The 25,914-nt window shown below is 37.0% G+C and overlaps 1 long non-coding RNA gene across 1 annotated transcript in view; it reads right to left on the bottom strand.

Annotated features, from left to right (window-relative positions):
- The window catches only part of LOC104145398 (uncharacterized), a 55,679-nt gene that overhangs the window by 1,397 nt on the left and 28,368 nt on the right, over positions 1 to 25,914 (bottom strand). Inside the window, exon 3 of the long non-coding RNA XR_694316.2 lies at positions 21,471 to 21,603. This is a non-coding gene — a long non-coding RNA (uncharacterized lncRNA). The remainder of the gene's footprint in view (positions 1 to 21,470; positions 21,604 to 25,914) is intronic.

The raw sequence follows: 25,914 nt of genomic DNA, 5'->3' as shown, positions 1-25,914 counted from the left end.
TTGGCACAAGCTGAGTAACAGAATTTATATTGTGATTATATTAAAATGTTTCCACTTATAAAAGCTTAGATTTTTCAACGTTATTTCCAACTACATTTCTAGTAAAACAGACTTTTTGAAAGCTCATGGTTTTAAAAGCGAGCACATGTATGAGAAATTTTTTTTTTAACTGAGATAATTCTGATGCCGAGTTTAAAGTATGTAACACACAAAAGCCTTAGAAATAGATATTGTAGTATTTCATAAAGGAGACAATAAGCAAAAGCTAAAGTAAAACAGAGAGCCCTAATTTTAATGATATAAACAGGTGCGCCTGTAATATCGCTGCCATCCACAATATCAAACAATATCAAAAATGTAAAGATGTTAAAATAAATAGTAATTTATACTGGAAATAAAGCACATGCATGACAATCCTGTAGACTACTGTAATTTGAATTCAACCGTTCAAATCATATTTAAAAAAGACTAACATGCTAAAGTTAGGAAGGAAAAATCCTTAAATAGTAGCTAAGTATATGATACTGCAGTTATTAACATGCTTATACTTTTAATCAAATATTGGATTTTTTTTTTTTTTAAAGCCCACACAGAAGAAAATAGATAGGGGGAAATTATCACAAGCTGAAATATTAAGCTTGTTTCGTCTCTTCACTACATTCCAGAAAATTGTCAGCATGCAAATAAAAATGGACAAGTTTTGATGCTGCCATCATTTTTATTTCTCATAGTATCTCTCGATCAGATCTTCCTAATTGCACTCACAATATTAACACGCTACTGAGTATAAAATGTTTTTAACATTTCTCTTACAGATGTGCTAATGTGTTTGAAGCATTACCTCACAGAATGTCTACTATAAAGTCCACAGGCCAAAAAACTTGAGATGCCTGAGCTTCCAAAAGTGAAATTATTATTCTTTTCAAAAATCTTACTGTCATCACCCATAAATCCCACACAAATTAAATATAGTGCATTGTCTGTAGTACAGACACATTATAGGGCACTTGATGTATTACCCTAATAGCTTCCTATAATTTCTTTTTTGTCTTTCTTCAGGCTGTAAAAAGTTTTCATAATGAGAAGGTACAGAGAATGGTGGCAGGAGGGACCCCAAACATTACAATATGAAATAAAAGGTAGATGATGAAGAAGAAAAGCAAGGTTTTCTTCCTTGACAGTAAGGTTCCTGATATTCCTTAACATGATTTCTTACACAAATAAGAACCACAAACATGAATAAATATTTCCATTTCATTGGTTTGTAGTTTTCACTGCTAGAGGTTTTTGTGACCTATTCTTTTCAGTTCTAGAGATGACATATTAAGTATGCACCAATATTGCTCTTCACTCCTTGCTGTTGCTTTGTTATCTTGTACAAAATGTTTGTAGGGATGATCAGCTAGTATTTTCTATGGGGAGAAATAGAGTTTGTTCAAATTTCTATCAGGAAAGGTTTCAGATGTAATTAAGATCAATCCAGAATACTTCATAGTATAGTCATATACACATAGTTAGTCTTATACACAGATGTATCTTGGAGAAGCGTTTGACCCAGGTTCCTTGTATCCCTGTATCCATTGAGCTACTAGCTAGTTTGAATTAATGTCAAAATGAAATCACTGAAGGTTTTTTGTATTCTAAAATACTTTAACCCTTAGTGCTTTCATTAGCAACATCTGTAGCAGAGATAAGAACATATGTCTTCTTGTAAAGTATTTTCAGAGTAAGACAGTAATATTAAGTATTTTAGACTGAAATTATCAATGCAGTCGAGAATAAAAAATATTACAGAGGTGGCTTTGAAAAATTTGGTAGCAGTTGGTAGAAAGATTTTTTACTCCATTATCTGACTAGTTCTATAGCTATAATTTCATGAAAAATTGTAGGTTGATAAAAAAAAAAAACAGAAGAGATTGGATGTAGATATTGACTGAAACATGAACATTGAGCATATCAGATCAGCTCTGTTTGAGGGTTTGGTGGAATACTCACCGAAAATCAAAGAGACCTCACTAGGCTGGTGTTCATTCTTTGGGTAATTTTTATGCTTTAGCTTTTCATTGCTAGTAATTATAATCATAAGAAAATCATAAGCATATAGGTCAGATAACTCCTGTTAATTCTAAACAAACCTGGAACTCAGATCAAACTTCCACAATCATACTGCATACTGAAATAAATTGAGCTACCTGAGTTCAAATTATTTCCTTATCTCTCTGCCTTTTTAAAGAAATGAAGATTAGACTCTGTAGAAACATGTCTATAGAGAGTTGGATAGTTGCGGTTATGCAACATTTGCCTCCAGGAGGATGATTTTAAATACCCTGTCTATTTAGGTAATTGATATGTTTGAATTTGTCACAAGTTCCAAATAACTAGTGATAAATGCTCCAGGTTCCCAACAAATGTGTCTAATCATTTAATATCATACCATTTATTTATTACACTGAAACCACCCAGAAGGAAGATAGATTCCGTAAAGAACACAAATTGTAAGGGAGAAAAAACAGAAAACAGAAAACAGAAAGCATACAGTCCTGAAATATGTAATTTTTCTCTGTGGCATCTCTCAGAGGATTCAAAGGAACTACTCCCTTCTCAGCTCCCTTCACGAGTTTGATATATCCTAATCAGTATGTATATGGAACACTTAACTGGAAACTTTTAGCCACACAAAGACCCCAATACTCACAAAGCCACACAAAGACCTCTAATTGTCTGAGCAGAATTCAATCTCCATCGCATTAATACATGTGTAGATACACAGTGAGAGGCATATATTGTTTTCAGGTCTGATTTTCATTCTTCGTTTCTAATTCTTCCAGTGTTCAAAATATGATTGCACCTTCAAACTGAAAGGGTTTTCAGTGTGAAATCAGAGAGCACTGGTGGTATCTCACTGTCTTTGTACATGCTCTTATATGAAGTAAACATCCACTATAGAGTAAGTTGCTACAACCCTAATCATCTGCCTGACTGGACTGGATCAGAGTGTTAGTGAATCTAAAGATAAGGTAAAAACCATTACGGCTCTCCCTCAGGCTTTTAGTTTATAATTTTATTTCAGTTTAATGATATCTGATTTTCTCTTTATAAGTCAGGTAAAGTCTATATGGAGCTATATGCCCCATTAGAAATGTATGCAAGATACATACGTACTTTATATATTTACCATCGATAACCATACTCACCCCAACGCTCCCGTAACACACCAGCTGAGGACTACTGCCACTCACCAAGGGGGCCAGCTTGACGGAGAGAATATTCCAGCCTCACTGAACAGCTGTTCTTACAGCAGATGGGAAAGAGAATCCCTTACAGTAAGGGACAACAGCTGTTGCAGCTTACCATGACACTCCTCAAAGCAGAGAGAATGACAAACTATGTCACCAGCTGCCTAATGTGACTATTATCAACAACTTCAGGATACATTACATTAACTTAACATTTCTTAGGAAAAAAAAAAAAGCAGAGCAAAGTTAAATGAGATCTGATCACAGCTCATGCATCACCTTAGAGATTCTGGGTTCTTGTGCTGCTTCTCAAGTCCTGACATTTTTCCCTTGATACTTAACATTCCTAACTCAGGCCTTTCTTTCTGTTTCCTTCCTCATTTCTCCTGCCTTCCTCCCAGCCCCTATCACTCTTTATAGGCCCTGAAATGCTCAACAGAACTAATTTCTTCCATCCGGCAAAGGGCTTTATCACATCTGCCATGCTCACTGACAATTTGCATTTTCCTACCTTCTGCACCCTTCAGACTACTTCAATCTAATTTATTTCAACAGTTAGTTGGGTTAAACGCAAGGAATACATTCTTTGCTGCAGAGTCAGCTTTTTCTCAACTCCTTGCTTGGCAACTGTCTGGGTTGTTTCATGGCCTCCAGTACTCTTTGAATAACAATACCTCATGCTGATTATGTAAAATACATTGCAACCTGCAATGTGCTGCATGAGAATTTTAGGACTCTACCCTCAGGCCCACCAAAAATAATGGAAGGACCCACTCAACTACCTGACAATGGAAGATGGCAGAAATTCTCAACCTCTCTTCCGCCACTGTCATATGTTCTGTTATTGCAGTAGACTAACCTGCTTTTTAGCCAAAATAGGCCACCAGTTCTCTATTTCTGATGCTTCTAAAACATATCACACCCCTCAGATGAGGATCTTGATCTTCTGCATTCATTCTCCAGCTATACATCCCAGCTCTCCAAGCCCTGCCTCTCAAATCCCATCAGCTCTTCGCATGTGCCTTCAAGTGCAGTCCCAGCACTGCCACGGGAGCCCTTATTGAGCTGACATGTGAGCTACAAGCCAAGAGCTGTCCTTTCCCTTAGGAGTAAGTCAGAGTAACTAAAGCTCTCTTCTGCTGTACAACTGTCTATCTTGTGGCATATATAATATTATTGGAGCTTATCTACCTTCCTGTGAATGACCCTTTCACAGGAGAACAAGTTCGTTTACATGTGGGGCAAAAGCCTGCATATATTCAGGTAACTCACAGCAGCAAGCATCAAAGCCTTTGTAGGAAGGACCATGTCATTTTGGGGCCTTGGCTACACAAGGAGCTGAGCAATTGTTCGGGCTGCATCATACAGCACCTGCTGCTTCTCTGTGATCTGATGAGGAAAAAGGGTTCCCAGTCTGTCCCTGAGGTGTTAGATTCAAACAGGCAGCCATTCCAAACATTAGGAAGTTAAACATCCTCCTCTAGTCTGCATAATAAAACCAAATTGCTATAATTGTGGCATTAAATGCCAAACACAGATAGTATGAAAAATTGCAGCAGCCTGGAGATTTTTCTTATGTTCTGTCAGCAGAACATGCCTGCCCGCAACAAGGAATACCTATATCCATATGCTTTCCATCAGCCCATATGACAAATGTGGCACAGTCTTTGTGCTTCCAGCAAAGAGAGAGAGAAAATGATATATAAAGCCTCTCTCTGCTCTGATTCATGGACAGAAGGCATGCTACAGACAAAGAAAAATGTCATGTCTGCATCCTGATCAGGGATATTCAACCACAGCAGCTGTGAGATGGTTTAGGAAAAAATACTATTTTATATAATATTTATGGATTTTGAATCCAAACTAAACCTATTTGTAAGTGTTTGGGGCTCAGTTGTTAGCCCTCACTAATGCAGGCAACATGACGACCACTCAGTCTGGGCATGCATCTCTCAAGCCTTGCAATGCCAGCGAGTCCCTCCTCCCCACAGCTGAATCAGCAGCTCAGGGGAATGAAGGCACCAGAGCTGTTTGCTGTCTTAGGCCAGCGGTAAAGTACTAATTCCCTGAAGCAAGGGGGGAAACAGGAAGGAGGCTGGTTCAAATAGATTACTCTTTCTTTCTAATCATCTCGGAGTGGTGTAGGACTTCCCTACCACCGTGTCTAAAAAGCAAAATATACTTTCAAGTGATCCTTTCATCTAAGCAGCAATGCCAAAAAGCTGTATAATAATCACTTTTGTAAGGCTGAGCTTTCTATATTGCAATGAGGGAAAACAAAAGACCACATCCAATAAACTAAGTAAGATCTTTTGTGCTTCTTATTACGTATTCTATTCCCTTTCACTTCCCACATTCTAGCAGGTAAAATTCCAGCCTTCCACAGAATATATGCTGATTGATAGAAAAACATTTTGCAAAAATTAGAGAAAATTAGTATTTTTAGGCTCAACTCAAGATCGAAGGTAAAATTCATGCCCTTGAGTCCTCTGGATACTTACAGAAAGATAGGCACCTCCTAAAAGAAGCTACAACTCACTAGATGTCCTACAGCTCTATCTTACGACAATGCCCATAAAGTCCCAGTGGCAATGCCTTACTCATTCAGTTACCTTGAGTGAGTTGAGATGACTAGATTAGGTCAGAAGTTTAACTTTCAGATGGTTAAAATTAAAGGTCATTGAGGCTAAGAAAACGTTAAGTTTTTAAACTTACGGATCATGTTCATTACTGAACTACTATTTATCTTACTCTGTTCCAAATCTGTCCTTTAGGTGATCTGCAAATGAACCTTTTCAGAAATAAAATTTCACAACTGTTAGGCAACTGTGATAGCAATGACTCTTCCGGAACAGTGACATTGAAGTAGGAGGCACTACTAGCTATGTTATTAAAGAGACTTTTTTCATAAAGCTCCTATAAAATCCATATGCACAGAAACCCTTATTTGCAAGTGAAAACAGTTGCTGATGTGTGCAACTCTTTATTCTGAATATGGAAATAGACATCTGCATGGGCAAATGGATATGCATGCAAATTTCCTCCCAAACTTTATATAGACAGGTTGGATCCAAAGCCACAAAATCTTTCTGGAATCTTCTCACTGATTCCGGGGAGTTTGACCACAGATGTTACTTCCAAACCATAGACATCTCTCCATTGCTCTTAAATACCAAGAAGTTTAATTTTTTCTTTCATGTATATCACAATAAAATTGATACTGAATCAAGTCAAGCCCAAATACTCTAAGAAGGGATAATCTCAAGAGGTATACTTGACAGTCACTATGTAATTAAGCATGAATCACACTGTTGGATATGCTCTCCTGCAGTAGATATTTGCAAAAATCAGTATATTTTTTCTTCTCTCCAGAAAATGAATTTAAATTGAAAAACCTCCAAACCTTTAAAATCCATGTGGATATATGAAATCTCTCCATAAAAAAAACTTCAAAAAGCTTAAACACCTTTAACACTTAACATTTTTCTGCTGCTGCCGATAAAAGATTGAAGCATCTGAAACTAAAAATTAGATATTCTGAAAAGCTTTTTAAAATGTTGTTAATGTTGCTGGGTTTTGTTCTGTTTAATTCTGAAGGATCACAATAATTAGCAAGTTTCCAGGTTGCCCTCAGGCAGAAGAATACCACCAGCTCTCTAATATTGCTCAAAGAACTGCCAAACATTTGATTCTTCTCTGTCTTCTTCTATATTTGCTTATACACAGTTTGTCTGGGCCCTTGATCTGTTCTGCGGGCTTCAGGGAATCTTCTGCTTAAAATGCTCCTGGGCAGCACATGGCTGCCCATCTGTGTGGGTCAGTTTCAAATCAGCGGTCAGGTCTCAAAGAGAGCTGAAACGCAGCCAACAAAGCAAGGAGCAGTAACCTTCAGCACTTCATTGGATGGCTGATCAGCACAGGAGGGGATGCTTATTTTGCTTTGCTACTTACGTGTATTTCCCAGATCCTCTCATGATTCATCTAGAAAAACTAAATTCTCTGTTCTTTTGGCTTAGGTCATCGTACTTCAGTAAGCTGAGTTCTTCTTTTTGGATTGTTGACAGATGAAGTTAGAAGTACATTTAATTTACGGTTACACATAATGTGGCAAGGGGCTAACAGGAATAATTTGTAAAGCAGAAAAGTTTTTACAGATTAGTCAAATGCCTACTAAGTGAGAATGTAACCATCTATAAATATTTAGAAGAATTAAAAAACAAGAAGAGGTGAGTATTGTTGAAAATAATGCATTTAGTAGACCACTTAAGTATAACTGGGAATAAACAAAAAAAAAGCAAAGGAAAAGGCTAAGAACGCAGAGAAAAGGCTTAACAGTATAATCAGTTAAACCCTAAAGGAGGTGATCACTCTACTGTACCACTGCTCAAAGCATATAATCTCAAAAATCTTATGCATGAAATAATAGACAATAGCCAACAGGTTAGGTTAATAACCTTAATAGGTCTTCTACATTTCTGATTTTTAGACTGAGCAGATCCTGTATTTCTTCATGATAGACCTGTTAAATGAACAATAAAAATACTTATTTCACCAATCCTTCCTTGCACTGTGTAACATATTTATGTTTTGTCTTTGTGTTGACATGCAAATGTTTTTGGCTACAGATCAAGACCAGTATCTGCAAATGCCTGTTTTTCCTATATGTTAGATAGCTGTATCTGGCAAAAATAGCAAACTAGCTCATACCTCATTAAAAATGCACTTCAAAAATCATTTTATACTAACTGTGTGTTGAAGATGTCAATGCTTTCCTTCATCTCTCTATGGGTTTGTATTTCTGTTACTCCCCTGCGGACAGCCCTATGTGCGTATGTAAATAGGCACACACATATACACACAGATATGCATATATGTACGCACCTCATGCGAGGATTATGTGATGTACCCATCACTTGCCTGAAAAAAGAGATCAAACACGCTAAATTCATTATTTTTAAAGCTTTGGTATGAATTCCAATCTGCCTCCCAATCCCAACAATTTAAGAGGAGAAAACAAAACAAAACAAAGTATTGCTCTTATACTGTGTAACACATTATCATAAGGGAAAAATTGAGCACAATTTTGCTGATCTTCCCTATGTAACATGAAAAGTTTGGTGTTTTTTTCTCTTTCCTGCCACAGGGGGAAAAGGATCACCAGACAACGCAACATGCCTAAGTTCAGTTACTAAGAGTGCAAAGCAGAAGACAGGCTGCATCAGGGAAAGCTTTTCACTCGCACACATATACAGCTACAGGCAACCGAGAAGACCTGCCCCAGTCGTTGCTCTCGCTCTGGCCAGTCTCAGCGCCAGGCTCTGGGCCGCAGTTCGACCCCAACCTGTAACGTCCCACCTTGTGCACTCTGCTTCCCGCCGCGTCAGACGGCTGCACAACGTCACCCACCACTGGCTGTTACTGGAGGTTTATAACTAGATGTCAGTACAGGTCACCAGTCAAATCAGTCGGCAGTGATATCACGCTGTACCTTTCCAGCACTTCCAGGTGGTGTTCTCCGGACACTTGCTGAGCCAGGGCCGGTTCCCAAGGCTCATCACACCCAGTTCTTGTGTGCGCTGTCCTGTCAGCCAGGGCAGATTGTATTCACTTAACTCAGCTCTTGACCAAGGGAAGGCTGTGATGCTCCCATGACACCTCCAGAAGGCTGCGTTTTCAAGCAACATGTTCACTCTGAACTACAGACTACTTCAGACCAGTAACTAATTTAAATCAGTTGACATCACTGGAGAGAATCTGGTCTTATTTCAGAGATAAAAAAAAAACCCTAATTAGGGTAAATGTCTACTTCCATGATGGTAAAGCAAGATCTAAGAGAAAGAAGGGTCTGTCTTGGGCTTTAGACTTTCAGCTAAAAAGAACTCCTCTCATACTGAAGCTACAAAAAAGATCTACAGGCAATCTGGGCTTGCACTTATGCCTTTCCTGATATCTGGGGACTTGTCTTGTATGTGAAGGTTGTCACAGTATCTCTTAAGAAGAGATGTCTGTTGGTGATTAAAATTGTCTTTCCCCAAGAAGCCATCCCACAATTATTGCCCTGTATCAAGTCCTTACTTCTTACTGGACTGCTGAAAAGGTTGTACTAAGATAACCTTCATAATGCCTAAATACTTTCATCAGTATTACTTTCAAACTTTTCAAACTTTGTTACCTCTGAAAGTTATTAGATTTTCTCTCAGGTAAGTCTGTTCTCTTTCTTTTATTTTTGTAAATATACAGAAAAATAAGCTCTAAATTATCTATTTGATATTCTAGTATTGTAAAGTATCTTTTGAAAGCTGTGAATACTTCCAGTAATTCCATTATTCTCATAAAATCATAATTATTTCTATCTTGACATCCTGGTTATATGGAACATGTCAAAGCTACTTGAGAGAGAATACCTACATTACAGTGAATAAGACCAAAACATAAAGTTCTAGCATAGACAGCTATTTAAACTAGAAATCATTTCAAATAAAACATTTCTATCTTCACTGTAGGCAAAGCCTTAAAAAATTATTTATTCATTGCTCTTGTTCTTATTCATTTTTTAGCATGCATGAAATTAATGAATATATAGTAGAAATATCCCTGGCCCAAAATGAGAATTGCTTCTGGAAAGCATGATTTTATCCTGCACATTTGCTCATAATGTTCCATTTTGTCTTTGGTTCACCTGCTATTTTGACCTTATATAATGAATTCTCAAGTTACGATTTTACTAAACAATTGAGAGAGATAAGCTTCGAAACTAGTTATTTGACCGTTCCAGATTAAACGGATCCAAATTAAGGTAAGCAATAAATATAATTTTAAACTTAATATTTAAAACTCATCCTTTCTTATTAGAGTATTTTTTTCTCAGTACTTTTCTTTAGAACTAAGTAATTTTTACCTGACTCAGAAGTTTATTTCTAACTTTTAAAAAACAATAGAGAAGAATTTTCTGAACTGATGGTATAAGGTAAATTTTACAGCCAAACATCGTTATGATTTCAGTTTGATTTCAAGAACAGTTGTACAGACTTTAACAGGGAATAGATTCTTCTATAGATTAAAGATAAAGCCCAAAATGTATATACAGTGACAGCTGCAAATAAACTAATTAAGTTTCAGTGTTAGCAAAACAGTAGGTTTTCTCTGCTGAGTAATGGAGTAAGAAATTATGAGGTTTATATTACGGGAGTATGTTTTCAAAGTCATAAAGAAAATGTTTCACATCACTAAGAATATTGCAGTATACCAAGGTAACTCTTTTGTATGAAATTCTTTCAGTAAAAAGTAACAATATTTTTGTTTCGACTAATTTATACCATTTCATCTAAGGATTTCTAAGTATTTCACAGAAGTGGCTTATATCCTACTCTATAATGCATAAGATTACATTATTACATGACTGGAAGAGCAAAATTCTGACTCTGATGAGGAGGACGATGGCAAAACTGCGAAGAACGCTAAGAATTCCAAAGGAGGTTGATATCATTTACCTGAGAAGTTGCAGAGATAGACAAAGAAATCACATTCTTTGATTACTAGTTTCTCATCTAAAGTCACTGCAATACAAACAACTTTTTACAAGCTGTTTTATCTGCATTTCATAAACCTAACCATGAAAAGATCATTTGTTTGTTCCATTAAAGTACGTATTTCAACAGCACTTCTAGACCGAAATTAGCGTTGCTACTATAGCTGTTAATTTAAAATGGCAATCCATTTAAAATTTCACCCAAAACACCCAAAAGTGCTCCACCCCCCACCCTCCAACATTTCTTTATGGAAAGGACTGGACAAATTAGGATTGGAAACCTTTAAGGATATTAGCTCAGAAGAAAAACAGAAGGGATTTTTTTGTGACATGTTTATGTTCACTCTTTGACACTTCTACATTAAAAATAAATTGCACATTTGTTTTCACATACAGTAACTAGTAGCTTTTGGAAAACTACAATTAACCACAAAACCTACTGATTCAGATCCAGTCATTTTTTAAATCAGTAACTGAGCTTGATCTTTGCTATGTAATTAAATTTTATCATGTATCACTTACTGGAATTACATTTAGCTCAGCACCTCTGAGTAAACAAAAATGTTTATTTTTAGTGTTTGCTAATGCCCACATTTTGTTATTTTCTAAGGTATGTGACTTCTCTTTAAAAAGAATTATAATCTGCTTCTGTAAAATCCAGTAGCTCAGAGTAATGTTGACATTATACTAGAACTCCAGCGTCTTGAGATTAAGAACCAAAATCTGCTGTATATTATACCAGTGTAGGAAGTCAGTGTTATTTCCGAGGACTCCGCTGAGTAACAGAACACATTTTTTCCAGGGCAGTTGGATTCCATAAATAACTGGCTATTCAATGGCAGGTCTTATGAACATGCTGCTTAAGGTAAACTAAATGTGACCTTTCTAGCATCTACCATATTACAGAGTGAACTACTGTTATGATAAAGCTGAGGCAGCTTCTCCCTCCTTGCAAATTCATGCTCCATTTTTCACTTGATGACATATCAGCATGAAATACAAACCCCTCCATAAAATGCTGTATGTTGAAATTTATTGCAGCGTAAGGACAGCAATTATTCTTTGTAGATTCTAAAGACAATATGCTACATTCTAGCAGACTAATCACTTTCTGAATTTTTGGTATTCACCTTTGGAAAATACAAAATATTTCTAATATTTTCATGAGTTAAGATATTCACGGTAAGATAGTCAGGTAAAAGATATAAATACACATGGTCCAGGCACTTATGACCTAACTTGAAGAATCCTACTTAAACTTTAGACATAGAAAGTGGCAGTTACACAACTAAGTCCCAACTCTTTTCACAACTTTTTGGTGTTTAGAAATTTAGAACCCATTGATTTTTTCTATGATTTTTAGACTAATAACTGTGAAAGACATTTTGGAAAACTGAGCTTATTTACTCTTGGAAGCAGTTTTCTGAAGTTTTCTTTCATATAGCTACCTTGTCTTTGCTCTGGCGAAAGCTTTACTAAAAGTAATTAATCTTTAAGAGAAGGGAGGTACAGGAGATATAAAGCTAAAGAGATGAAACATCAACCAATGTAAATGGTTAGAGTTACACTCGGGCAAAGGGAGATGCTAATTTACATCAGCTGATTGTTTTATTTATCCTGTGTTTTCCTATTAAAGTGGTACAGAAAGATACCTTCATTTAGAAGTCACCTTCTCTCAGAAGCATTTTAATTAATTGTTGATATTTACCAATAAATTCTTAAGAGAATGAGCTGTTGTTTAAGTTATCCTCTCAACCAATAGACTCACCTGTAGGATGCAAGCTGTGGAGAAAGCAGCTAGGTATACTAGACGTCGGGATTTCTAGTTAGTTCAAAATCAATACAGATAAAATAAAATGGGATATTACAGCATACGGAGGTCATCCACCATTAAGTTAATATTATACACTATCAGCGATTCAGGAATGTGTGGTGAGCATGTCATCTTCTCCTTCCTAAATATTTAGGCAGGTATATTTCTGTCCTGTCATGAACAAAGTTCTGCTTTAATTGAAGCACCACATTATACGTAAAAGAATATTTCCCCTAGGTTATCTTTACTTTGGATAACTGTAAATTCTTAGAGTAATTCAGTTGCTTCCCCATTCTGGGAACGTATAGCTAACTTTTTATTGTATAATTTATCATGCATATCTTTATCATGCATTGTTTATTTCACCCATCCTATTGAGAAGTCATTCTTGACATACAATAATCTTTATATACATTCCTGAAGTGGTTTATTTCTGAATCCACTGCCTTACAGTCAAAAAGCATCACTTGCTATGTTTAAGTAAGTCATTTAAATTACTAGGAAGTGAGGAAAATATTTCTGAGAATGCTATAAGGCTTTTTTCTGTTTTTTGTTTTGTTTTTGCGTCACAACACAAAACAATTAGCAAGATTCAAAAACAAGCTTTTAGAGTTTTTACATTACTAGGGGTTCAGTGCCATCACAAAGACACACTAAAGATCTGAAAACAAGCTTCTATGACTGGTAGATTCTGACATTTCAGAAGTATCAATATCAGGAAGTAACCCCAGTTATCGAACCAAACTGAGATCTCTCATGCACGGAAGGTCACAACTAGGACAGTACTCCCAAAAGTCTTCCCAAACATCTTTAACAAAAGCTACTTACGTTTCAGATCTGAGAATCACCCTGGAACTTCAAACTCTTCTGTAATCATGGCCTTAAAAGCAATAACTTGGCTAAGTATTTGCTTTCCAAGAAGGGAAGACGTGAACTTAAAATAAAACAAAAAAGTAAATATGATCCAAAACTTCAACTACTAAAAACTGCAGAGTTCTGCAGTACTCTTCAACTGCTATTGCCTGAGGGCCTCTCAGTGACCTATCTGAATAACTGGCTCATGTACATCTAGATTACTTTGCACATTATTCACATCTCACAAAATGAGATGGCAAATGGCATGCTTTTCTACTTTTTCTTCTAGTATTTTTTTTCCACTGCATACTTACCTATATACCAAAAACACATAATGTATGACCAATAACATAGGCCTTGTGCCCCAGTATGCATGCAAGTTCTCAATATGAGCCAAAAGCCTGACAGAGGAAGTCACTTTTCCCATTTAGAATCAGGTTGAATGGGCCAAGGAGGTTAATGAGGCCAGATCTGAGACTGTGTCAGAAGTTGCGTGCTAGATGCTGACAACCAACATAGTGAGTCATAAGACTAAGAAAATCAGCGATACAAATGCTAATACAATCTTATTTCTGCTCCACGATTAGACACCTTTATGAAAAAGTCCTGTACAGATTTACAGATGGCAACCTTTTAACAGAATGGTTAAACAGCATCTACAAAATCTGGTGGTTAAATATAGATTAATTGTGACATAAAGGTAGTATCATATATATGTTTTATACATATATATCTATATTTTATATGTACATATACCTATAAAGTAAATTAAATATAGGTATATAATATATAGAACCCACCATTTTGTAGACTGCAAATTCTTAAAATAATTTCCACGTGACACATGGTTTTGAAAAGGAACATAACAGGACAGAAACCTTTTTGCCCATTAATCATGCCTCAGAAGATAAAACACCATGCATTATTTTTAACAGCCTTTTCCGCTATTTCATATGCGATCACTACTCTAACTGGGTGCAAGAATAAAACACTGAGCTATGGAGCTTAAATGTATTCAGAATCTTATTTATAAAAAGTCACACAGGAAAACATAATCTGTTCTTTGCCTTGCAGTTTTGTAAAATTGCTGTCATAATGCAGAGTAACAGTATTAAGCAGTCTCCAAGACATCACAGAATAATGATCTTGGGAAATTTCAGTATCGTAGTTCTATTTGACTTTCATATCCATCTTGTCAGGCTTCCACAACAAGCAACGTGACCATGAATTAGCATTATGTTCAGAGCTGTTCTCATCCCCAGAGTGCTCCTTTCATGGTACATGACAAGGACTAACAATTTAGGGCTCTGCGCCTCTCCAACTCCTAAGTGTGTCAGCCAGGAGACCCCAGTAGATATGGTCTGACAGACTGGCTGTTCTGTACACTGACTGAGCTCAGCAAACACATCAGCAGTCGTATCTGTAGTATTATAATTCACCTTGGTTGCTAAGCATCATTATTACAACACTATCAAGAGTAAAGTTATTTTTCTGAAGTCATAGGAGACCTGTAACTCCTAAATTCATCTCGAAGCACATGCTCTTACCTGTAATCAATGCCTGCCACACTAATAACAGACTAGTAATGCGTGTTAATGAGGCCAAAGAGGTGCTTACTTTGGTGAAATACATAAAAATATACAGTAGCCTACATTTATTGCTTAAAAAGATTTTTAGTCTGGCTTTACCTCAGTGTCACCATTTGACAGTTTATAATGGGTGAATAATATCTCACAGGACGATTGCCCTTAGACAGATGAGATTCACTGAGTGCTACAGGACTTTGCCTGATTGCTCGCTGCTTTTGAGACAAAGGTTGAATATTAAAAGAGGCAAATACAGATAACCAGCACAGCAGACACTTGTGCCCACTTGGGCCAACAATGCAGCTGTTCTCCCTAGTGAACGCGCTTTCAGGTATATTCTTGCACAAAGTATGGAGTAGGAACTTCCAAAACTTCACTTAAGTGGTATTTACAACAACTAAGCCTTATTGCAGGCCTCTAGAGCATGTTTCATTATCAAGAAAAAAACAAATACATAAACCAAAACCAGCTTGCAGTTGAAAAAGATGTTCTGTCCCCCTCAAGATATAGTGTTTTCCATGGAAAAACTGCTTTCCTGTTTACCATAAACAGACACACAATTTTATTTTTTCAGTTACCAACCTGCCGAGACCATTTCTCTAGATGGTAGTACAGTCCTGTAAGGAGTTCACAAATACCTGGTGCCCCCTCTTACTGCGATAAATACCAGTACCTCCTGGCAGAAACAAGAGAAAACAGATTTTCTTTTTTCTCCCAAAACTACAGTTAATGTTTTTAAACACTTAAAAAAGAATGATCAATCTCTTCCCTGTGTCATGCTGTGACCAAGCTTTTAATAAGAGGGTCTAGAAATCCTAGAAGAATTGTATTGTATTTTCCCAATACACTTATGTTTATCACAGAAGTGAAGAGAAATTGGTTACAGAACAGTTCGGAGCGCTAACCAAAGCTTCGGTATTGGGTTTTCAAGCACCTTGCAGACAGGTTCAGTACAGGTCAGCATCTGATAAAAGAGTAGAAAGTTAATGACTCACATCCGCAATTTTAAATTATTCAGTTACCACTTGAGTACTAACCACAGTCCCAACAAACAATGGCTAATACAAATTATGCATACTTCATAAAGGAAAACTATACTCTCTGAAGTGTATTACAGTCATATCTGAAAAGAGAGACAGTGTTTTCAAAAGCATTTAAGATTAATTTTTCCTGTCATTACTTCAACTTTTGGTAGTCAAACCTCCAACTGAATTGAATAGGAGTTTTATTCAGGAACAGCAGACAGATTCCAATCTATAAAATAATTGGTAATTTAAGCTATAAAAACGGGGTGGGGGGGGGGGGGAAAGCAGCACTATGAAGAGCCAGTTACAAATGGGCTGGACCAATCTCCCTATGGTTTATGTAATCCTCCCACAGCACTAATACCCTGGCTGCTTCCTTCTACAGAAAGAAAAAACAGAGTGCTATCCAAAAGCCAGGTACGCTCATAAGGAACAGAGTGGTGGTCACCAGTATTACAATGAGTTCACATTCCGGTTTCTAGTTGGACACCTGGGGCCAGTCAGGTCATCAGTGTTTGATCATCAAATATTTGCACCTTTCAGCAGGGAGCTTCTGGAGTTGTCTGCAGAGATAGGACATGGCTAAGATGTCATTTCCCGCTGTTGGTATCCAACAGAAGGGCGTCTATCATAGAGATACTGAACACAAACCCAGAAAAGGGAAGAAAATAGGAAGTACTGAAATGTGCATAACTAACCACAATTTTTGGCATTTCACTAATAGGTAACAAGTTTAAGAGCCTGGGTCCCTCATAGTCAGTCATTACATTCTCTAAATCAGTTATGACTGAAACAACACATATAAACTCTGGTAAAACTGTTACTTAATTATCTAGAACTTTATTTTACTGTTAGTGAAGTCTCTGTTCTTACTGTTGTCAGTTTTTAAGAGCAAAGCTTGTGAGGCAGAGAGAGTAGCAAAGCAAATAGCAGGATTAAAAGGTAAGTCCTAAACTTCCACAGAAGTGCTTAGTGTGAGATAATAGTGTGTTGAAGCTTGATCTAGGAAGAAAGGAAAATTTCACTTTAAATCAGCGCATCATGAACACCTCTGATAGATGGAGAGAGCCACCATGAGAGGCTAGCCATAAAGTGTAGACTCTAGACCTGTTTTTTATCTGAACCTGGCAAAGTCAATATGTTCATAACTCTGGTATATGAAACTGCAGCTCACTGAGCTGTTAGTCACTTCCTTACACCTTTTTTTCCTTCCATAATTGGTTCCCAATTCTTGATTTGGGAAGACAGTACTATGGAACATTGTTCTGCTAGCAGAATATTTGTTCCTCTGAGGAATTAATGGTACTACTCTCTATAAAAATGTTTCTATTGAACCAACACAGTTGCTCTTTTAACTCAATTACAGAGCAGTCATCCAGGAATAGAAGATGACTTTTAAGCCAGGAGAACTCACGTCCCTTCATAAATGCTACTTTTTTTCCAACTGTGGAGTCATGACCCCTCAAGGATCCAAGTCATTAAAAAGTGCCCCAACTACCGCAGAATCTGTCGTCTGATTAGACTTGCTGCTGCACTCTGTCTTCAGAGGAGCTCTTTCATTCACAAAGATATTAGCAGGGAGTTAAAGTCATCAATTTCTCTCTGCCATCTTTTGCAAGGTGGTTCCTTCTCTTCCAGTTATAAGGTTAAAAAAGGAGAGATTGTTAGTGAAGTCACAGCAAAACAGACATGAAACTTCAAGACTTTCTGCCAAAGTCACTATTTTCCCCTCTGGATTTCCCTTCAAAGGAAGGGCATTGAATTGTTAGAGAAATAGCTGTGTTTCACACACACTTAAAGAAAACAGTCGTAATGTTTTCCTCAAATAAATGCAAAGAAATACCCATGAAAGAGGCTATAATCATTTTGACAACAAAAAGGGTATGGAAACAGCAGTAAACGATGAAAAGGGTCAGTGAGATAGAGTTCTGGAAATGCAAACGCATTTTATAAAAATATGGACAGCATGCTACTTGAACTAAAGTTAAAAGGCATGGCTAGCTATGGTTCAGCTGCTCATACAGCTCTCAGATTCCTCTGAGCTTGAAACGCTCCACATATCACGTTGCTTCCTTCATAGTAAGATCTTCAAAGACGACTCCAGCGAACAATGTTACTGTGCAAGCCCCTCTCACTAGTTTTGCTACCTGTTACTTCTTCACGGAAAATATATGCGAGGTTCTCCTTTCAACATAGTCATTTCCAACCTTGGCAGACTACCACAGAAACACCAACAAGGTCCCTACTCTTAGCTTATCCACACATGCATCTGTACAAATTTAATTTCCCCATAACAGCAGTACCACACGACTGGGAGATAAAACACCCATCTCTCAGTACCCTTCATCTATCTGCTTGTCCCAGATATGCTTTGCTTGGTCTATAGTTTACAATTCAGCAAAGCAGGTTTTGCTAGTTTTTTGCTACATCTAAAGAGGTTAAAACAGAAAGAGAGAGTGGGAGAGGAAGAGGGAGATACTGCAAATCGCTTTACTTCATTAAATAAACAAACACTTAGGAACTCAGGCAAATGTTCCTTAGAGGATACTTTGCTTATGTAAGTAATGATAGGTATGGTAGGCCCCAACGTTCCCGAATCTAATTTTATTCGTTGCCTTTACCAGAGTTAGTATAGTAAATCGTTATTTACTATAGTGATCAGTCAGCTTAGGTTCCTGCCTAGGGAAAGGAAATAGGATAGCTTCCCCTATGCCCACAAAAAGTCTGAAGTGATTTGAGACACATTCTAACACTTCAGCATAATTTAGAAAAGCTAAACAGAAAGACAGATATCAAGCTGTTTTTATAGATATTTTTATGACGCTACCATAGTACTGTGTAGAAGTAAAATCTGGCACAAGCAGAGATGTGATTATTATTCTTAATAGCAAAATAGGATTGACACTCTTCTATTGCCATAATGATGAAAAATCAGAATTGCCGTAAGTCAAACCTTGACAAAGTTGTTAATGAAATCAGGAAAATGTTTTTTTTTAACAATCAGTTGGACACCTCTGAAGAGGGAAAGTTGCTCTGTGGGCCGCTACACAAATTAACCAGCGGCCAGCCACGACCCAACAGTGTCACAGGAGTTAACAAATGTTGTCCTAGGATTCCTCAGCTAAGGCATTTCCAAGAAATGTTAGGAAGCAGCAGGTCTACTTTTCAGATATTTTAATACATTCATGTATTGTTAAAAGCTTATTGAGAACTCTTTATGCAATTCTAATCAAGTCAAGAAAAAAATGGATCTGAGATATCAGCTTGTGCAAAAAAAGGAACACTACAATAATAAGGAGTTTTATTTTGGAGAAATCAAATCGTTTCATTAAGACAGATTTAATCCACAATCTGTTTATTCTTTGACATATTTTAAAGGACATGAAATAAAATCAACCCCTGAATAGTCAAAACAGCATCTTATTTTTGCTGTTAAATACAGAAGCCTCATCTCTAGCTCTATTCCTTCTAGCTGGTCACCAGCTGCTGAAAAGCCACAAGAGGAATAGGAAGGAAAGATCAGCTCATCCTGTTTTTGTAAAAAATCTGCTATAGACATTTTTACTTCAGAGTTAGACCTTTTCATAATAAGTGTAAACAGAATCACACTCTTCCTGTATTCTCCAAGCATCTATCCACTAAAAGCAAGTCTCACACTGCTGAGACTGCAATTAAACTTCAACAGTTCTTACCTTCTATTTGACAATTCACACACATACCTTAAAAAAAAATCATACATCAAATCCAGTGCTAATTATGAGTCACAGCCATAATTTTTTCCCCTTCTCTCCAAGATAAAACTTGTAATATCCATTACAATTGTAAATTATTTACAGCAGAGTTTCTGAATGCAAAAGCTAAGCTTATTGGAAATTCTATTGGTACACAAAATAGCTCTACAATATATTATGCCTTCCTACTTGTATTGGACTTATTACTTCATATTTCAAGTAGAAGTAAATATTCCCCTTGTGGGAAAATACTGCTTATTTGTATAAGACATAATTTTACAAGGTAAATTGTGCTGTTGGGTTGAGTTAGACATGCAATAGACTTCAATAATGTACTATTTCCTTTTGTATATGATACCATCCTAAGAAAAACATGAGCAAAAAAAAATTGTGTTTGAAATTTCCTTGTATTGTTTTAAAGCCTATTACTCACATCAACATTTTTCCATGATCAATTTCCATTATCAGTTTCATTCAGAGAAACACTGTGCCAGGAGGCTTTCCAAACAGATTTTATGTTAATATAGTCCTCTGACTAAAAAGCAAAAATCAAAATATAACAAAAGCCTACTGATTCAATAAATTCTGTAAGGTAGTTAACAAAAACACCAGTGATGAAGTATTGTACTCAAAGATCCTTGATTCACATTTTCATTAGAATACATATACTTCCCTCAAAAAAAAAAAAAAAAAAACACACCCCCACATGCAAAGACTTCTCAAATCTTGATGTTAACTTAAAATTTCCCAAGAATTTTTATTTTTATTAAAAACTCCACAGACAGGAAGACACATCCAGTCTCCCCCAATCTTTCCCTTCCACTCCTTATTTTCCAACATTTATAGCAAAGAATGTTTGCTTGACTTTCATGTATTTAATGTTTACTTCTTATAAAGACAAACTGCAGGCCAGGAAAATTACACAAATGAGGACCACTGCTGAAGTGATGAACAGTCTGGATTCACAAGAAATTTGCGGAAGGACCAGAAAGTGACTATCCCTATGTATATTATGAGTTGTTCACCTAAAAGGTGTAGGAAGGATACAAGAGAAGCAGATATTCCAGAAAGTAAACACTGGAAATGGTTCCTTGAAATTGGTCCCAGATCTAAGTGCAGAGTCAAGAAATTGGATGAACTGAGGACCCTCTAAAGCATTATTTTACTGCAGCATAACAACTTTACTGCCAATAATAATTCAATCCTCAAAGGCATAACAGAGTCTATGATGCTGAAACAAACATGGAGTCAGTTCAGACATAGCCCTTCACTTTCACTTCCTTTTTTTTCTAAAAGACTAAAAGACTTTTATTGTTTAAAATAAGATTTCTTGATAACAATATGCTAACAAGAGATTACTATTTTTCATACTGATTCCCTGCAATACTGAATTTTGCCAAGCAGATTTTCATCAAGTTTAGTCTAACCAGAATGAATCTCTTTCACTAGATGCTTATTTGTGCATTTTTCTTTCCAGCTCACAAAGCAGCAAAGAATAGGGAATGCAAACATTACAGAGGGCCTTAACACAGAGACAGGCAAAATTTGTGGTTGTTAGCACATCACTGTGTACTCTTCGTTAATTGATGAATTAACAATATAAAGACAAGAACAAAGTAGATGCTCCCCTAAGTGTATCCAGGCAAAGTTCACTGCTACAAAAACAGTAGAAGAAAACAATTTTGACAAAGATTACCAGGAATGATGCAGATAGGGCTGATTCATCTCTTGGTAAGGCATATCAGCATGAAAGAAATACTCGCGTTGAGTCAGAAGAAGAGACCATCTAGCCCAGTGTCCTGTCTCTGTTACTAGCCAGAAGATGATAGCTAGGGAAGTCAAAAAAGAAAAAAGGGAAAGGTTAAATAAACAAAAAAAGGCAAGCACTTATGATACTACTCCTTCACCCTGTAGCAGATACTAGCTACCAACTACTTTCAGCTAAGAGACTGTATGAAGCTCTCATTCACTCATCCATTAGAAAAGCAAAACTTTTTTTTTAATTTCACACAACTGAAAACACAAGGTTCTAAAAAAACCTAGAAAATACAATCATTTCATTATGTCCACTTTTAAAAGTTGCCTCTGTGTATGTAGAATTAGAATGAACTCCTAAGAGCGAAAAGCAAACTGATATCCTAGTAGTGTGAAAACGGTACCTCCCTAAATATGTCTTGAAGAAGAATTTAGCCACATGACTGGAAGTCAAGGTGACACAGTCCTTTATCACACACAGAGATTCACTTTTGAGTTTCAGTAGAATAGTTTCCTATTAGGAGTCAATTTAACCTAAATTCCTTTTTCCAACTTTATCCTTTGCTAACTGGAAACACACAAGAGTAAATATAGCCTCTACGTCTAATGCAATATTCTGAAAGGATTAACTAAAATCTGTCTGAGCAAACATAATATCATTATACATTTTCTCAAGAAGACTGAAGGATTATTAAGTGCTCTTGGATTTTCTGACTGGAGAAGCAAGCTACTTCAGGACATGTCCCAGCCTACATTAGTGGGATTTTTATACATTTGCCTCATCAACTGGATTATCAGAAAGGGTAAATTCATTTAGAGGAACAGCTCTTCTTAAAATACTGCAACAGAAAAAACAACAAAAGCTAAAGAAAATTTTATTTATAACACTTAGAGGTTGTTTTATATATACAAACAATTGGCCCTGGCAGACCACTTTAAAAAAAAAAAAAAAAGATTATTTTAATTACAGTCCAGAGTCAGAGCAGCACAGACAAGAGGCAGCTTCAGATGTTGACAGCAGTGCAGGTGGGAGGACTATAAATAGATGAAAGATAGCCAAAAAATACATGCCTCTCCCAGAAGTCACGCACAAGGAACGCACAACTCCAGACTGGAGCAGTTTTGTGGCCTCAGGCCTGGCCACTAATAACACAGCTGCTAAATATACTGAATTTCTAGGGAGCCATGTAGTCAGAAAGTATGATATAAGCAGGCTTTATGATTTTACTGCAATAATCTTTTTTCAGGCTCCCAGTTTGTTCACTTTTCCATCTCTGCCCCTCACACCCTGAGATTTAAACCCCAGGTAACACCTACCAATCCTTTGTTTCTTCACCGGCTACCTACTAGAAGGAACTACATCATGTCCTGCGCGGCAGAGGCCAACACTGATCATGCAACCAATGCATCTGCAATGGGGGAGTATATTCTGCTTCTGTTTACAATTGAAGTGCACTAACCCCAGCCTTCTAGCATGGTGCTTCAACTGTATGCAAGTATGCCCCTTGCAATGATTTTATGTCCTCACTATCATTATTATGAAAGGGACTCTGTGGCAGCATATACGAATTGCATAGATTCTCTGTGGATGCTTCTGGTTATCCTTGATAGCCTACAGTTTTAGAAGCGGCAGAACTATCTGGTCCAACACAGAATATACTCTTTAGGCTTCTTCAGCATTGTGTTTGTTAATGAGTTCTTCAGCTTAGCTTTTCTGCAAGCTTGGTTAGGGTTTTGTTCTTTGCACTTTTACAGCAGTTGCTAGAATGAAAAGTAAAACAATTAAAAAAGGACCTGTTCGCTCTTCAAGTATTTTGTCATATGCTTATTCTCAGCTTTTTTCAATACATCTAAAATTTATGACTGCTAGGTAACTCTCTCCTGATATGAGGGACAATTTTAGTGACCCATAACATTTAGAATTTAATTCATTTATTTCTGTTACCATTAATTCCTAGTGTGACCATCACTGCTCACTGCAATTTAACACATACTGCACACTTTAATATAGCTGAAGCAATGGGCTCTAGATGCTTTGAACAAATGACTATACTGAACGGTCTGTTCAAGTGACTGACTTTTCCTATTTTTCTTAGTCACACAGGGTACCACATGTGAAAAGACTGTCTGAAGGCTGTCCTTGGGCTCATGAAGCTTACAGGACGCAGCATTAAAGTTGATGATGTTTAGAACTTGTTGGCTTCTTTTCAAACACACTGCCTAGCTACGAAAGCTGAAGCGTAAACATTTTTTGTTAAGCAATTTTTCACTTTTTAAAAACAAAAGCATTGCTCTGTGCACGTTTACAAAATCAAGTGAAAGATTCATTGGGGCCGCAGGCGAAAAACTGCTTTCTTCATGTGGTTTGAAGAAGTCAAATCAGGATCAGAGCAGTTTATTGATTTATTAACTGGAATCAGTGAACTACACATTCAGGATCAATGCTGGCAGTAAAACAGACAAACCACCATACATACACCACCGGTACAGATGGTAAACACCCATCTATAACTAATTCCAAGAAGCTGTAGTCACACACAGAGCCCTGTGCACATAACTCCTCCCAGGAAATGGGAGGTACAAGCTCGCAGCCCCTCTTCCGGGAGTTTTATACCTACCACTTGCATAGCAAATGTAGGTGCTCTAGCAGCTTTCTGCCTACCCACGCCACTCTCCATACGCTCATTTACATCCCTGCAACCCCACAAGGAGGTGCAGGTGCTGCTTGTTGTGTGCACGCACACATTCTTGTGTGTGTGTACCCTGTATTAAATGTAGTGGTTTTAAAGACAAGTGAATGCATATACCAAAAAAGTTTTAGAGTCAGCCTCAATCAATCTCTTTTTTTTCTTCCTTTAAACCCTCTTTCATATAGGCTACATTAAAAAGGAGCGCATTTTAAGTCATTTGCGCAAAGCATTTCATATTAAATTATATCATTGCAGGGAAAACATGTTCCATCTATATAAAAATTTCCAGGACAGTCTAAATTGAATAACAATGAAGTGTTTATCTGACTTCCTACACTGGACTGCTTTTGGTGCCAATATCCTTGAAAACAAGAAATATATTGCTGACTTTCCTGCAAACAGTTCTTCTCCAATTCTTAGGAAATCTGCAGTTTTACTTTCTAGCACACTAACCATCCTCACTACCACGTTCTCAGACTTTGGTCTTCCAATAAAAAACATAACCTAACACCACAGTGTTTGCCTGTACTATACCTTTTCAGGGTCCAAAAATGTATATTCTTTCATTTCTGTTAAAAAAAGACATGGTTATGTAAACTAACAAGTTAATATAGAACCAACATAGCTTTGATTGATCTTATTGCCTGGAAATCTAACCGCCTCACAAGTGTCCTCCTTTAATCCTGCATAGGTAATATGGTCTTAAAAGATGACTGCCAGGGGTGGTCTGTGATGACTCTGATCTGTGTACTACAGCTACATATATATACACACAGATGTTATACGCTGTATAATACTGTACTATATTAATGCATGTAAGTAGTATGGTAGTGGGTAGTAGGAGATAGACTTTTTTACCTACTCATCAACAGAAGCTGTCTGTACTATTGTGAGGACAAGGGCTATCGGAATTCATACCGGAGTAACAAGATTCACAAAAAGGAATGCAGCCAAGAACAAGCTGGCTTTACTCATTTATAGTATCAGCCATCCTACGCGTGTTACTGGAGAAACCATACAAGTCTGAGAGATGACGGAGACTCCACGGAAGCTGACTATCCCACGCGGTATCCTTCCAGCACCAGCTGGGTTTGTTGCCTGACAACTTCCTCGTGCTCCTGAGGCAGGCCCCAGGTACTGAAGCATAACCTGACCTTGCCTTTTTATTTTGAAAAGGCTGGCTACTGAAAGCCATGCCTCGCATAAAAACTAGACCAGCCTGCTTTTGCCTGCCCTTCCAGGTACATTCACACTATCTGTGTTTTGTTCTGTTGTTCCAGAAAGTCTTTCTGTTTTTGCTGGGAGTTTGTTTTGTTTTGTTTTGTTTTTTACTTTTACTTTGACTCTCCATCTCCCATGCTAGGAGGAGTCTGACATTTCCCACATGTCCAGAGTTGACCTGTCTGAGAGCACAAACAGGAAGAAATTGCTATAGAGCAACTCAATCCCAGTAAAAGAAATGGCAAATTTCTTAGATTCCCATCCACCTCTGCCACACCTTAAACGATGTTTTGCTTTGAAGTTAAGAATGAGTAGTTAGTAGCATGAATGCCTGTTCAAATGGGTGGTCTTTACTAAGACTAACCTGTTTGCTTTGTACTGTTTCCATTTGACATTAAGATACCGGCATGAAAAGATTGTCTATGGCTTCCCTATCAGATTTTCTATATATTTTCATTACTGTAGTGGACTTTG

This window comes from Struthio camelus, chromosome 6 (assembly GCF_040807025.1).
Source record: "Struthio camelus isolate bStrCam1 chromosome 6, bStrCam1.hap1, whole genome shotgun sequence".
Classification (NCBI taxonomy): domain Eukaryota; kingdom Metazoa; phylum Chordata; class Aves; order Struthioniformes; family Struthionidae; genus Struthio; species Struthio camelus.
The sequence above is the reverse complement of the archived record's forward strand: the minus strand, read 5'-3'. Positions and strand labels throughout refer to the sequence as shown.